The following is a 16,003-nucleotide window of genomic DNA, read 5'->3' on the forward strand; positions in this document are numbered from 1 at the left end:
ATATTTTTGCCAAGCCATTATGAATAAAGGAAGTCCAATATTCAAATGAAGCCTTTAAAAAAAAACTGACACTTAAAAGTTTTGTGCTAAATCAGTTTTATTGCTTTTTAATTTTAATTCAAAATTACTTGCTCATGTTAAACTATGCAGTGAATGATAAAAATAAAACAAATAGCTGTATATCACATTCCCCTGATATGACTGCTGCTGCTGCTGCTGCTGCTGCTGCTGCTGCTGAGTTGCTTCAGTCGTGTCCGACTTTGCGACCCCATGGACTGCAGCCCACCAGGCTTCTCCGCCCATGGGATTTTCCAGGCAGGAGTACTGGAGTGGGGTGCCATTGCCTTCTCCGCTGAGAAAGACATGGATAGGTGGAAAGAAGGAAGACAGACATTCTCTGAGAGTGCTATAAAATAAGATGAGGTAACAAAATTAACCATTTTGAAGTGAACACTGGTGTCATTTAGTACACTCTTGTGCAACCACCAACTCTAACTAGTTTTCCAAAACTTTCATCACCTGGAAAGGAGACCCTGTACTCATTAAGCGGTCGCTCCACACGTCTACCCCTCTGCTCAGCCCCTGGAAACGACCAGTTCGCTTTCTACCTCTATATATTTACCTATTCTGAATATGTCTTAGAAATTGGAGTTGTATGATATCTTTGTATCTGGCTTCTTTCATTCAGTACAATGTTTTCAAGGTTCTTTCGCATTGTAGCACATATCAGTACTTCTTTTCTCTTAAAGGCTAGGTCTTTGATTGTATGTATATACCACAGTTTGTTTATCTTTTCATCTGTTGAGGGGCCTTTGGTCTGTTTCCACCTTTTGCCTATTATGAGTAGTGCTGCTGTGAACATGAATTCATGTGTACGTTTTTAGAATTTGTTTGCTTTTTGATGCTTTGAATATTTGTACTGAAGTAAAATGGACTTAGTATATTGTGTTAGTTTTAGGTGTATAGCATGCGTACGTGTGTGTGTGTTCAGTCAGATCTGACTTTTTGCAGACACTTTGGACTATAGCTTACCAGACTCCTCTGTCCATGGGATTTTCCAGGCAAGAATGAATGCTGGAGTGGGTTTCCATTTCCTCCTCAAAGGCATCTTTCTGACTCAGGGATCAGAGAGACGTCTCCTGTGTCTCCTGCGTTGACAGGCAAATTCTTTCACCACTAAGCCACATGGGAAGTCCAGATGCACAGCACAGTGCTTTGATATTCCTATACATTATGAAATAAACACCCTATGTATTGTCACCATATGAAGTTATTTAGGATGTTCAGGTCTTAAATGTTTTTTTTTTTAAGCCATTCTGAGTTTATTTTTTTCAGATGGTGTACGTTGTTCAATCGCTTAGGCGGGCCCAACTCTTTGTGACACCATGAATTGCAGCATGTCAGGCTTCCCTGTTCTTCAGTATCGTCCAGAGTTTGCTAAAACCCATGGCTGTTGAGTCAGTGATGCCATCCAACCATCTCATCCTCTGTCTCCCCCTTCTCCTCCTGCCCTCAATCTTTCCCAGCATCAGAGTCTGTTCCAATTAGTTGGCTCTTTGCATCAGGTGACCAAAGAATTGGAGCTCTGGTTTCAGCATCACTTCTTCCAGTGAATATCCAGGACTGATCTCCTTTAGGATGGACTGGTTGCATCTCCTTGCAGTCCAAGGGACTCTTAAGAGTCTTCTCCAACACCACAGTTCAAAAGCATCAATTCTTTGGTCCTCAGCCTTCTTTCTGGTCCAGTTCTCACATCCATATGTGACTACTGGAAAAACCATAGCTTTGACTATATGCCTTTTTGTTGACTAAGTGATATCTCTGCTTTTTAATATGCTGTCTATGTTTGTCATAGCTTTCCTTCCAAGGAGCAAGCATCTTGTAATTTCATGGCTGTGGTTACTGTCCACAGTGATTTTGGAGCCCAGGAATATAAAATCTGCCACTGTTTCCATCCCCCCCCCCATCTATTTACCATGAAATGATGAGACAAGATACCATGATCTTAGCTTTTTGAATGGTGCATTTTAAGCCAGGTTTCTCACTCTCCTCTTTCACCTTCATCAGGAGACTCTTTAGTTCTTCTTCACTTTCTGCCATTAGGGTGATACCATCTGCATATCTATTGTACATTAAGGGACCACTGACCGAATATTATGCTAGAGACTGGTGGACACTCCCAGGTCCAGTCTCCCAGAGAAAGTAGTATGTCCATGCCCAAGAAGACTCATTGCTTTTAATGGCAATCAGTTGAGGAAAAACTGATTTGAGGTGAACATGCCAATGTCTCCTACCATTTTCTATCCTGTGATAAGTTTATCAAGAAACCTTTGGGAAGGTGTGGTCTCCAAATCGGACATTCTGCCTTCTCTGCCGTGGCCTGGAACTGAACTCTACTTCCACCAAACTCTACACCATGCAAATCGAAAAAGGAATGAAGCAACACAAAGCAACAGAGATCTTTATTTGAAATGTTATACCAGGAAAACATCAGTAAGGAGGGAAGATTGAGTTCAAAGGGAATGAATGGGTTGGTGCCAATAAAAACAACCGATGTGTGGTAAGCAGAGGAAATTACAGCAACAGGGAAAGCACCGGATCCTATGGAAAGGACTGAAGGACTGTGGAGCAGCAGTTTGTAAAGTGAAAAAGGGAGCCCTCAATAGCACAGGCCTACTTTCCTCCTAATTGCGACAGGAATTGCCCATTAGAGGGACTCACCTGTGATTAAAACCCAGCAAAACACAGTAAGCCACTAGATGTGCAAGGTTTAAAACAAGTTAAGACTGTCTTCAGCTCGATCGTGGTTGTAAAATGTTGATTAGAATGTTGCTATTGCTGGTGCTATTAATCAGTTAGATTGGAATGTGAATCCCCAGTTTGGGGAGAGGAAGGATATATGTATTTTTCGTTCATGTTCCCAAAGATGTGCTGCTAGATGTGCTGATTTTACTAGAATTTATGTTGGCGCTATTAATGAAGGGAGCCTTGAAGACTGTCAGGGGTGGGAAGAAATATGACCTAAGAGCATGGCAGTGTAATTGACAAGGTGGTGAACATCGATCATTGAAGGGCGTGGGGTATATGTTTCTTGAATTTTAGTCCTGGCTGTATTCACTACCAGTCAGACGATCTTTGTTATTTCAAAGCAAAATTTTAGGCTGAATAAATAGATAATACAAAAAGCAAATAATTTGTAGACGGTTTTAGTCATAACTTCCTCAGTGAGTTTTTTATTTATGGCATGACAGTTACTTATATTGTTTATATGGAAGCAAATGAGGATCAGCCTTGATCCAGAGGATACGAGAATAGACAGGGATGCAATTACTTTAAAAATTCAAGTGGTGAAATTTGAAACATCTAGTTCTGTGAAGATGCTGCTATGTTATAAACCTACTATTTTCTCATTATCAGAATTACAGCATACGTATTTTCAGGAGCGCATAGTAAATATTGACCTTTCATTTTAAATATTTCAGTAGACTGAGGACATCTCTACTATGAGTAGATAGGTTAAATATAATTCATTAAAAATCCTGATACACCCCCTGATGAATGGATTTTTAAATTATCATGTGTATGAGAACATCTTGGTTCTCGTATAAAGTGTGGTCATGGCTCCCTGAGATGTCATAGTTCATCAAATCACTTTTGCCTGCATTTCATCTCCACATCCTTTCTGAACTGTACACTGTAATTTTTAGATTGCCAAGAATGAGCTCTCAAAATGAGAACTTGGGTGTGGTACCTAACAGTTTTAGATATTCCAATAAAATAATAATCTGATGTCTAAGAAAACTGGATCATTTTCTATTGATATTTTGTGGTATTTTGAAACTTCTTAATATGTAACCATACACCAAAGTGGGGAATTGAAATACATTATATTATGTGTCAAGCTAGCCTCATATATTGAATGATTTGAGAGGACAGGGAATAAGAGCAGAGATATTGAGGAAGTATAAGATGGAATTTCAAAGGCAGGAAGAAGCTTGATGGGACAGTTATTAAGAGCGAATTAATAAGGAGATGTGTGTATAATCACAAGGTATGTTTGGGAGAAATGAACACAGTATTCATTGGAAAGGGTTAAGAAGGAAAATTTAAGAAATACTAGAAGCAGGAAATTTGGAAACTGAAGGTATCATTTTATGATGTTTTGAGTATAATATCCATGAATCGTTTAAAGTATCCATCTGTATTTTCAGACTGAGTGAATACCTCTAATGTGATTAATATGTAAAGAAATTATTTTAGCTCTGTCAGAAAAGAAGGTGCATTTTTACTGGAAGACAGAACTTAACAGACTTCTGAAAGGTGAATACACTGGAAAACCACGTTTCACTTTCTGTTTAGAACTGGTACTGGGTCAGTATTTTCAAATTGAGTCTAAGATAATGACATTTGTTTTCCTTTGCTTCCCTTCCTATGAGTTTATCAGCTAGGATTACCTCGAAGTTCCTTATCCAGTGTGAGCACCAACAACTAGAAGAAATGGAAGGTGAAGCCGCCAGGTAGCATGTGACATGCACTTTTATCTGCCTTCCTCTCAAATGATGCCCAAATGTTGACCCGACACTCCTTGTGCCTGAAAGTAAAAGTGAAAGCCACTTAGTCCTCTGACTCTTTGGGACCCCATGGACTAGTCCATGGGATTCTCCAGGCCAGAATACTGGAGTGGGTAGCCCTTCCCTTCTCCAGGGGATCTTCCCAACCCAGGGACTGAACCCATGTCTCCCACATTGCAGGCAGGTTCTTTACCCACTGAGCCACCAGGGAAGCCTTGTGCCTAGTTGGCTTTGAATATTACTTATAGACACAATATCTTGTTCTATCTAGCTTTATGTTTATTTCATTACTTGCCACTCCCCACCTCCCTATTCAAAATTGGAGAAAAAATAAATGTTATATCAGTGAGCACATATTTTAAATGAATATTATAGATTTAGGGCTTTATGTTTCAGCTCACTTCTAAACATCAGACACGACTGAGCGACTTCACTTTCACTTTTCACTTTCATGCATTGGAGAAGGAAATGGCAACCCACTCCAGTTTTCTTGCCTGGAGAATCCCAGGGACGGGGGAGCCTGGTGGGCTGCCGTCTCTGGGGTCACACAGAGTCGGGCACAACTGAAGCGACTTAGCAGTATCACGGCTTTATGTTTCAGCTCACTTGTAAACATCTTTATGATCTGTAATGACCTATGGAGGGAGTGTTTGCTCTTTTCCAGTGAACTTTTAAAGCTAGCATTTCAGAGATAATAATAAAGTGCTATCAATTTGTTAATAACTCTGTGAATTCTTGCTGATGGACAAACTGAATTTTGTGGCCGTGTGTCTGTACAGCTGGCATTTTACATGCTTCTATCAAACTGCAGTTGCTCCTATTGATTTCAGTTTTTTTTTTTTCCATTCTTTTCCAATTTATTATACTCTTTACATCTTCTGGGTGGCTTTTTATTGACCTTTAATCCCAATTTGGGCCTCCCTGGTGGCTCAGTGGTAGAGAATCCGCCTGCCAATGCAGAAGGCATGGGTTCGATCCCTGGAAGTTCCCCTGGAGATGACAATGGCAACCCACTCCACTATTCCTTGCCTGGAAAATCCCATGGACAGAGGAGCCTGCCGGGTTATAGTCCATGGGGTTGCAAAAGAGTCAGACAGGACTTAGCAACTGAACAGCAGCACTCTCAATTTACTATGTACACACTGGTGATAAGATTTTGGGAGGATGCTTATAGGGCCTCTGATACTAAGAAAATATACCAATAAAATGTAAAGTGGACAGAAAGAAAGTGGGTAACTAAACTTTAATGCTTATCTAAATTGAGCTATTTTGAAATTGTGGGCCTGGAATGGCTGTACCCACTTTCAGATTTACTAATAATTTTATGCCTTTATTAAATAATCTATGTAGGGATAATAAGCCCTATTGTTTGTTTGTTTGTTTGTTTGTTTGCCAGAAATGCTTTGTTAAAGTCAGATTCTTTGCAGAAAGACTCAAGAGGAGAAGCTGCTGAGTTTACCTTAGACAAACAAAAAAAAAAGTTTGAATTTTGTTTATTTATTTACTTATTTTTTACTTTAGAGTAGTTTCCTTGATGGCAATGCCTGTTGATTAGAAGGCTTTGCAAAAGTCTTCCAGTGATTCTCTTAAGACCACACTGTACTTTTTTTTACTGCAGAGACAACTGTAACCTCTCCTGAGTATTTTTTCCTTTTCAGCTCTTAGCATTGCCAGATGTGCAATTAAATGGTCACTTCACCTTCAGTATAGTTTTCGTGACATGTTATTGTCATTATTTTCCCTCTTTTGTACACTATAGCAGTTATGGTCTCCATATGCTTATTTTGTAAAATAGCTTTTAAAACCCAGCTGAGAGATGCAAGCTGGTGGGTAAAAAAAAAAAAAATCACGACTGGTCTCTCATTTTTCTTTTAACCCTCAAAAGTGAATTCAACTGGGTAAATGTGTTTCTAAGCATCTTTCAGCAACAGGACAATATTTTTGTATGGTTTGTCTCTAGCTAGATGGAAGATGCCTACAACTATGGAACCTGTTCTTATCATTTTATATCTTTGGGATGTTGAGATAACACTTTTTAGATAAGATACAGTAAGCAGATGAATTAGAAGCTGAGGTGTGGTGAAATAAATATATGTAGAAACAAGGCTTTCTGTGTTTGGGGAAGGGAGCATGTAAGGATTTTCTTCTGCTGAAGATGAGGAAAAACAGCTTCAAAAACATGAGACTTTAATCATGGAACTAAGTTGAAGTAAGCCATACAATTGAATGGAACTGATTTATCATAATGCTTTTCTTAGAGAAATCCCGACTATTTTGTTACATGAGAGTCTGGGATGTGTACAATAGAAAATTCAAATATGCCGTTGTTGCTGAAAGAATTACAGAAATAAAACTTCTAGAATGCATATGCTTTGGGGCATGGCTTCTAAAACTATCCTATGAAAATGATCTATTTGTAATGAGTAATTTTAATGTTTCATAAGAAACAAGGAAACTGGCTTTATGGGAGAAATCTCTGTCCCATCCAGTTCGAATTATGAAACTTTCCATTTGTTCAAAGTGTTTGGTCTTGTTTTGTTTGCCTGTTTTTTGTCAGAAAGTGTGGAAAGTTGAAGTGTGGAAAGTTGGCAGTGTTGTCCCCAAGACTAAGAGTATGTGAACCCTTTGTTTTCAGTGACCTCGTGTAAAAGTTAACACTTCTGTTAGGAAAGTCTGGAGAAAATCAGTACATTTGTGAGAATTCAGGTTAGCATCTGATGGTCTCCATCAGATGGGGTTTAGAGGAGATGAGACAACGTATGTATTACCTTTCATCTTTAACATTTCCTCTTTCATCTGCCTGCACCTAAGAGAAGAAAGTTTTTGTATTAATTCCAGAAATGTATGCGAGAGATTTTGTTTTGCTTATGATAAAGAATATGAAAATGAGTCCATTTTCCTATAATATAAGCAGAGTTTAAGTAATGAAAAGTGAGGTTATTTTAAAAGTTAGCAAACTGTTCATATCCCTGGTTCTATATTCCAAGTTCCCCACGTAGGATGTATTGTGCCAATTGGTGATAGATTTCAGCCCATCCCATTTTCAGCAAGTCTAATGGTACTTAATTCCATTTTATTTTGGCTGTGCAATTTTCTCTATATTCTTAAAGTCCACTGAAGACATTTTCAGTTACTGCAGCGATATCTGTCAGTGATAGTGGAAGTGATTGATTCCAAACCTGCTTGGTACTGTTACAGACCTTGGCCGAGACAAGACTCATGGCAGCAGTAGATGTTTCTGTGAACTTTTTATGAGACCAGTGGGAATCTTATAAATATCTTGGGGGTTCCCTATCCCCTCACCCTCTTTTTAATTTTTGTCTGAACTGAATATTAAACATGGTATAAATATGCTACTCATCCTGAGTACCAGAGTTGACTAAGAGGATTTTAAGCTGAGGTTACTAAGAGTCAAACTTGCTCTATTAGATGAAATTCTACTGTATCTCCAGCTACTAAATAGCAAGCTATCAGCAAATTTTGAAAATCTCATTTCTTCTAAGTTTGTGGATTGTAAATCTTCAAAATATAGCTGTTGAAAAATGAAAAATAGGCTCATATTTTAGATACCAAACTTAGTTTTCCTTTTTTTTTTCCCTTCCGTGTTCTCATCCTTGCCTAACACATAAAGCATATAAAGTTTTTGTGGATGCATTGTCAGGAGGATAATAAAATGTTTTTGCTAAAATATTTAGCAAGAGACTATAGGTATATGAAATAAAGTGAAGAAAACAAACAAAACGTCTCAGCCTTAGCCTAAATTTTCTGCTTTGAGAATTTAGATGTTCCTGATATATATCTTACATTGATAATGATAAAGAACTTCCTGTTAAATTAATTGAAATTAATTAATTAAAGTTATCTTTAGAGAAATCTGTTGTATTTGTCGACATTATGCTCTTCTATTCAGCCATCTTCAAAGTCCAAGGAATTAAAACAGGAAAGAGGAAGATTTTTCAGGGCAACATATGTGGTGTTCATAAATGCAATAACCAAAAATATGTAAGAAAGAGTTAGGCAACAGTTTCTATTGCTGTCAGAAATCATTCTTCCATTTTGAAATTTCAAGAAAGGAATCCTTGAAATGTGGATAATGTGGAAGTGAAGGGGATATATATTTGGATATCATATGTTGGTAAGAAAACTGATTGGCAGAGGAAACAGATGTCAAGATCAGGAGAATATTATGTCAGTAAAAGGATATACATAAAGAAAACCATTTTGGTGAAAAATAGATAAAAAAAGAAAAAGAAAACTTTAAAGTGTTCCCTCAGACGTGTTTATAAAGAATGTATTTGAAGCTTGCATCTTTTATGGTATATTTTCTGTGTATTTTTGAATCCAGTGGGTTAGATATCCCTGATACAAAAACCATGGTTTTCCAGTTATTAGTCTTATTTTATCCCTGGGCTGCTGTGAATGGGGCCATTGGGTACAGCTGAGAAGATTGTGCACTGCACCAACCCAGGTGTGAAAGGCATTACAGCTACAAAGTGGTAACCCTGGGTCATTACTTGTGTTCAGTGGGATAAACAGATGCCCCTAAAGTATATGGAATTTTATGTTGCTGTTCAAGCACCTGAATCAAATACTTGGGATAGTAGGAGAGTAATCCTTAGACCACGTGTTTTCATCCTCACTCTTCCTAATTCCTCACTCCTTATTTTCATGTCTATTATGTCATGAATATTATTCATGATGAATAATATTCGATCTTGCTAAATCTCTCAGTATTTCTCCTCTCCTCCCCCCACCCCCCAACAGCTGTTTTGAAATATCCCCAGGGTTCCTAGTAAAATGTTACATGATCTGATAAAGACCACCTTTGCGAAGCTATTGATTTGGGTGGGTTTTCTGGGTGGTCTCCTATAATGGAGATGAAAGTTGGTTATATCTGAAATTCCCTTTGCTAAAACTGAGGGACATATCTCCTCCTGATCACAGGCAACAATTAATTTAACTCACTTTTTGGGTTAAAATATAAAAATAAAGTTAGGAAGACAACTTTAGAAAAGTTGTCTGAATTACTCAAAGAATTCTGATGCACCCTCAAGGTATCTGAAATAAAGCAAGGGATAGTTAACAATATTCTGAAAGATATAAGAACAGTGGTTATATATAATGCCATAGGGTACTCAGTGTGTGAGAATGTGTAATATTTCAAGTGATATTCCTACAAATTCTTCATGAGAAGTGAGTACAACCTTTGCCAACAACAATTTTATTGATAACTTTTAAACAGTTATGCTTTATTGCTTTATCTCTTATTTTAAACAACTCCTATTTATTGAATATAGTTGAAAATAATGAAAAGTGGCAACAGTACTAAAAACAATATTATGTGAAAGAAGTGTGTTAGGCACTCAGTCATGTCTGACCCTTTGTTACCCCATGGACTATATATAGCCTGCCAGGCTCCTCTGTCCATGAAATTCTCTATTAGTTATTCCCTTCTCTGGGGGTCTTCCTGACTCAGGGTTCGAACCCAGGTCTCCCACATTGTGGGCAGATTCTTTTCTGTCTGAGCCACTGTATGCTGCTAAGTCACTTCAGTCGTGTCCGACTCTGTGGGACCCCATAGATGGCAGCCCACCAGGCTCCCCTGTCCCTGGGATTCTCCAGGCAAGAACACTGGAGTGGATTGCCATTTCCTTCTCCAAGCCACTGTATACTTTTATAAAAATAGACTTTATATATTGTCATGTCTAAAATTGGGCTTCCCAGGTGGCTATAGTGGTAAAGAACCCACCTGCCAGTACAGGAGATGTAAGAGACGTGGGTTCAGTCTCTGGGTCAGAAAGATCCCCTGGGAGAGGGCATAGCAACTCACACCAGTATTCTTGCCTGGAGAATCCTATGATCAGAGGAGCCTGGTGGGTTGGACTCCATAGGATTGCAGAGACGGACATGACTGAAGCGACTTAGTACTCATGCATGCCTAAAATTGTTTGGCTGCATTTTCCAGGACCAAACTCTCAGGACTTGGTTTTAGTTCCCTTTCTTTACCTTTATAACACAGTGTGTTTATGTACTTATATGTCAATAGAAATAGTCTTTTCAAGTGTATTTTTAAAGTTACTAATGTCCTTTATGAGTAAGATCTGCTGTCTTATTGGAGCACTGAAATTTATCTGGCAAAGCTGTCAAAGATACTTTTGTCTTAATAAAACAACTGTGCTTTCTCCGGATGTGTATATCTTTTACTCTGGAAGATGATATTCTGAAAGGGAGAGTATCAGCATGCAGTGCCATTTCAGAGCTTACTACATTTGCTTTTCATTATACCTTGTGGTTAAGAGGCTTCTGAATTTGGTGAATTTTATTTGTTCAATTGACTGTATCAGTAGTATATTGTAAGGAAGCCTATAAGACGCTAAATATATGCCATAGAGCAAATATAATTAGTTTCAACTCTCTTGAATTGTTCCTCATTTTACTGGGTATCATGTGCATTTCCCAATGTTCATTAAATTTTATTATTGGCTCTTTTGTACTCATCACCTGCCTTTATATTTGAGCCAGCTGCTTTACTTTCTTTTTCCCTGTCTAATGCCACAATAAAGGCATATTTTGGCTTTATGCCCCTTCAAATATACTATATGGCTAATATGTCTTTCTGCATCAGATATTTCCCAGATATCAGGAGAAAAAAAAAATGGTGCCAGTGGGGATTTTGGAAAGAGACATTCTAAAACAGATCTCAGTGTTTTAAGTGTTTCAAGCCAAGTTTGGAGGCTAGTTGTAACTTCATGCTCATTGTATCTGATGTTAGTTGTATTATTTAAATTTTCTCATTAGATCTGGCAGACAGTCTAACCCAATCAGTCAAACAGTTTGCAAGTTGTCAGTACAAATTATTTCTTCTCTGTGCTTTAAGGGAAGTACTCAGCTAAATGAAAGAGGCTCACAAACCAAAAAAGGTTTTGAGGTGTATTGTGAAAAACTAGTAACAGTCAACAGTTTTCAGGATGGATTGGAGGAAAAAAAAATAAGATCTGACTCTATTTCTGCTTCTGACCATTACAGATTAATAGGGATCTGACTTAATCTCCTGTCTTAAAAAACTGGAAATGGGACAAAGTTATAAAAAAAAAAAAATGACATTGTTCAGTTTTTGAACAAAAGGCAGCGTAAATCTGTGATACCCAAGAGAAGGATAATTAAAAACTGGTTCTGTCATTGTGCCACCTTACTACCTGAAGGCAATGTCCAAATTCCAGAGAAAGTCTATAGAACCCAAGCAGAGTCCAGCAGGTGTGCTGAGTCGTAGAGACTGAAATCAAAGTTCAGAAAACCTAGAGGTCTAAATTCTTTAAGAATACCAGAAAGGAAGGGGAAAATGAATAAGAGGGAAAATGAGAATGAACACTGGAAACGTACAGGGTGTTTTCTAAAGTGTTTGGTAGAGGACTACACTGTCCTTGTATGAGAAGGAAAAAAGCAAAGGTCTAGAAAAGAAGCACTATGACGTAGTGTGATAAACAGTCCGCAGAACTCGTGTAAGTCTAGGGACTCTTGGTATTTTCCCCAGCTAGAGTGGAGACGCCGCATAATAGATGAGGTATTTGTATTTCTTTAGAAGGGGTGTTAAATTGACTCTAGACAACAAGCTGCTCTATACCTTTTTTAAAATAGCTTGTGATAAAGTCTCAAAAGTAACTGAATTGTGCCATTACAAACACATACATTACATGAAATCCAGCAGACAATAATGCATAATTCAAAACATCTCCCATCCAGGAAAAAAGCAGTATAAATGAGTCATACCCAGGAAGGAAAAAAAAAAATTTGTAAGAAGGACATAATCCAAAATGACAGAAAGGATGAAATCATGTATAAGAATATTAAACAGCTATTGTAAATATTCCTCATAAACACAGAAGGTAGGAGAGAACATAAATATGGTGAGAAAAGAAATGTTAGATACAAAATATTTAAATATTATAGAAGTAAGGGTTGGTGAACTTGACAATGTAGCAGTAGAGGTTTACTGACTGTAAAAAAAAAAACACAGAGTTAAAAGACCTCATGGCAGAAAGTGAAGAGGAGCTAAAGACCATCTTGATTAAGGTGAGAGAGGAGAATGCAAAAGCTGGCTTAAAACTCAACATTCAGGAAATGAAGATCATGGCATACGGTCCCATCACTTCATGGCAAATAGATGGGGAAACAATGAAAATAGTGAGAAACTTGATCTTCTTGGGCTCCAAAATCACTGTGGATGGTGACTGCAGCCAAGAAATTTAAAAAAATGTTTGCTCCTTGGAAGAAAAGCTATGGCCAACCTAGACAGTGTATTAAAAAGCAGACACATTACTTTGCCTAAAAAGGTCCCTCTAGTCAAGTCTCTGGTTTTTCCAGTAGTCATGTATGGATGTGAAAGCTGGATATAAAAGGATGAGCACAGAAGCACTAATGCCTTTGAACTGTGGTGTTGGAGAAGACACTTGAGAGTCCCTTGGACTGTAAGGAGATCAAACCAGCCCGTCCTAAAGGAAATCAACCCTGAATATTCATTGGAAGAACTGATGCAAAGAGATGACTCACTGGCCACCTGATGCAAAGAGATGACTCACTGGATAAGACCCTGATGCTGGGAAAGATTGAAGGCAGAAGAGGGTGACAGAAGATGAGATGGTTGGATGGAATCACCGACTCAATGGACCTGAGTGAGCAAGCTCCAGGAGTTGTTGAAGAACAGGGAAGCCTGGTGTGCTGCAGTCCATAGAGCTGCAAAGAGCTGGGCATGACTGAGCAACTGAACAACAAAAAGACCTAAAGAATAATGAGCGCATTAATAATCTGTGGTTCAAAACAAATGGTCCAACATGTGTGTACCTGGAGCCCCAGCAGGAAAGAGGGAGGCAACAAATATTGTTAGAAATAACTATTCTAAACTTTCCATCTTTGGAAGAACTCTAAATACTAAAGAACACAGAAGAACCATAACAAAATCAAATTGTTAAAAATGAGTAAAATGAGCAAATCATAAGAAAAGCTTGATGAACTAGCTGCAATACACAGGGAAGAACAAAGATCAGAATTACAACGGACTTCTCCTTAGGAACTATGCAAATGAAAAGCTATAGAGTGGTATCTTTAAAGTATCAAAGAAGGAAAATCCATAACTCAGAATTCTGTACTCAGAAAAAAATTTCTTTGAAAAATGGATGTGAAGTAAATCCTTTTTCAGACAAACAAGCTGAGACAGTTAATCACCAGCAAATCTGTAGTAAAATAAATGTTATTGAGGTTGTTCAGGGAGAAGGAAAATGATACCAGATGGAAATTTGCATCTACACAAAGGAATACATACCACAGGAAATAAAATTATGTGGATAAACATAAAATGCATTTTTATTCATTTTTGTTTTTCTTTAAAAGGAATTGACAGTTTAGAATAGTGTAATAATGTGCTATTTTAATGTATGTTGCTTTCCCTCAGATCTGATGAGAAAAATGACTTAATTTATCTCATTTTTTTAATTCTCACAAGTAACTTGTGGAAGAACTACAGATATTCCTCCCATTTTACAGAAGATGAAACTGAGGCATAGCAACTGCCAGATTTGTACAGCTAGTAAGTGAAGAAGCAAAACTTGACTACAGGCAACCAAGCCTTTTAAAGTCCATCCCTGAACTGTCAAGCTACAAATCAAATAAAATGTAAAATAAGATAATCAATTTATTAAATTCAATTCATAAACTTCTCCCTCATGATTCTTATTTAGTAGATTTGGGACGAATTTGAGAATCTGTATTTGGAATCTGTATTTTTAGCGAGCACTCCTGATGGTAGTTTGTTGAATCCAGTTTGAGAAACTCCATTTTCTGTGACTTTAAGTTCATTACTTCTCAGCACCTTTGTCTCCTATTCAAAGGTGGTGTTCTTTTTAGGATGAAATGGATGATGGTGCCTGGCACACAGTGCCAGACTTATTCTCTATAATAAGTTAGCTTGTTTTTATTGTACTTAGCGGTTGATGTAATTTCCTAGGCTATCAGCAGTGACTATTTTCAATTCTATATTTCTGTCCTAGTGAAATGATATTGTGTAATAAGCAAAAGATATTTCAAAGTGAAAGATACCCTTTTGCATGTGAACATTGTTTTTCAATTTGATTGTATCAGGAAATACAGTGTGTTCTCCTCCAGCACATTTCTGAAATACCAATTAGCTTATGTACAGTTGGTAAATAGAATTATGTTGCTATAATGTAGCTTTATATGTCATACATTCTAGATCAAGGAGGCAGAATAAGACAAGGCAGAAATTATAGCCTTGGGTAGGAAAAGAAATCCTCAGCTTTAATACTATCCACTCAACAGGTGCCCTTTTGGCTCAATTTTAAGGAAATTTAAAGAGTAAGTCCCTTATTCAGGGCCTCTGGTCTTATGTGACTTTTAAATATTTGCCAGTTGTACTGCCCCATATGCCCATTTCATTGGCAAACCTTTGGACTCAAAAGTTTGCCTTTCAACTAGATTTTTTCCTACCAATTCTAATTAAAATATCTCCAGTGCTTCTATTCAATATGTTATTTGCTTGTTTTGTTTTTAACTCTGAGCTTGACTGCTTGCCTGGGTGGTCCTAATTATCTTCCGGAGTACTGGTATTATTTTTTATTAGTGATCTGCTCCCAAAGTCGCTTATGTTTTGAGTGACCTTCCCAGAACCTGATTTCCCCCCCCAGTACTATTATTTCAGCTATGCCATTTTGTCTGCAATGCGAGGATTGCAGGGTGCATTATCTTCTCACGGAATTTAAAACCTGTTTTAGGAACTTGAACATCTGGTTTGCAGTATCTCAAAGTCTCTGGAAGAGACAGTGTGTTAAATGGTCTATAAATGTACAGCAACTAACTTGCACTAGAAATGTAAAGTAAAATAACTATTTCTTTATGACTACTAGTGTTATGTTTGTTTCTTATTATCCCATTGTGTAAAGCCCACTTGAAATGCTTTTTAAGTTTGCAAGATTTCTAAGTTGTATTTGAATTTCTTCTATACTTATATCAAAAGAACAAAAAAAAAGTACTTTAGTTCTTGGATTAAATTCAAGTTTAAATTGGATTAAAAGTACATAATAATTTTAGACTTGGAAACAGTAGACAAATAAAATCATTCCTTCACTATAGAGAGATATTTTCTACAATAGTGATTATGATTTTCATATTTGCCACCAGTTCTTGAAAGAATACTAAATGTTCATTCATTTTTCTATGGGCCTTTACTTATAATATTACTAAATCTTGAGACAGTTGATAATTTTTACATAAATAAAAGTTTTAAAACGAGTAAATCTGTGAATGTTTTACAGAATTCTTCAACATAAGGGATATAAAATCAAATAAATTTCTGTTATTAGGTATAAATTTTCTATTGAAATCTCAAGACCATCATATAAGTATGGTTTTGCTAAATGGTGGGG

General features: G+C 37.3%; 1 protein-coding gene across 2 annotated transcripts in view; it reads left to right on the top strand.

The window, feature by feature from the left end:
• Nucleotides 1-16,003, top strand: part of NAV3 (neuron navigator 3) — an 892,975-nt gene that overhangs the window by 488,550 nt on the left and 388,422 nt on the right. The window lies entirely within an intron of this gene.

Source organism: Ovis aries, chromosome 3 (assembly GCF_016772045.2).
Source record: "Ovis aries strain OAR_USU_Benz2616 breed Rambouillet chromosome 3, ARS-UI_Ramb_v3.0, whole genome shotgun sequence".
Classification (NCBI taxonomy): Eukaryota; Metazoa; Chordata; class Mammalia; order Artiodactyla; family Bovidae; genus Ovis; species Ovis aries.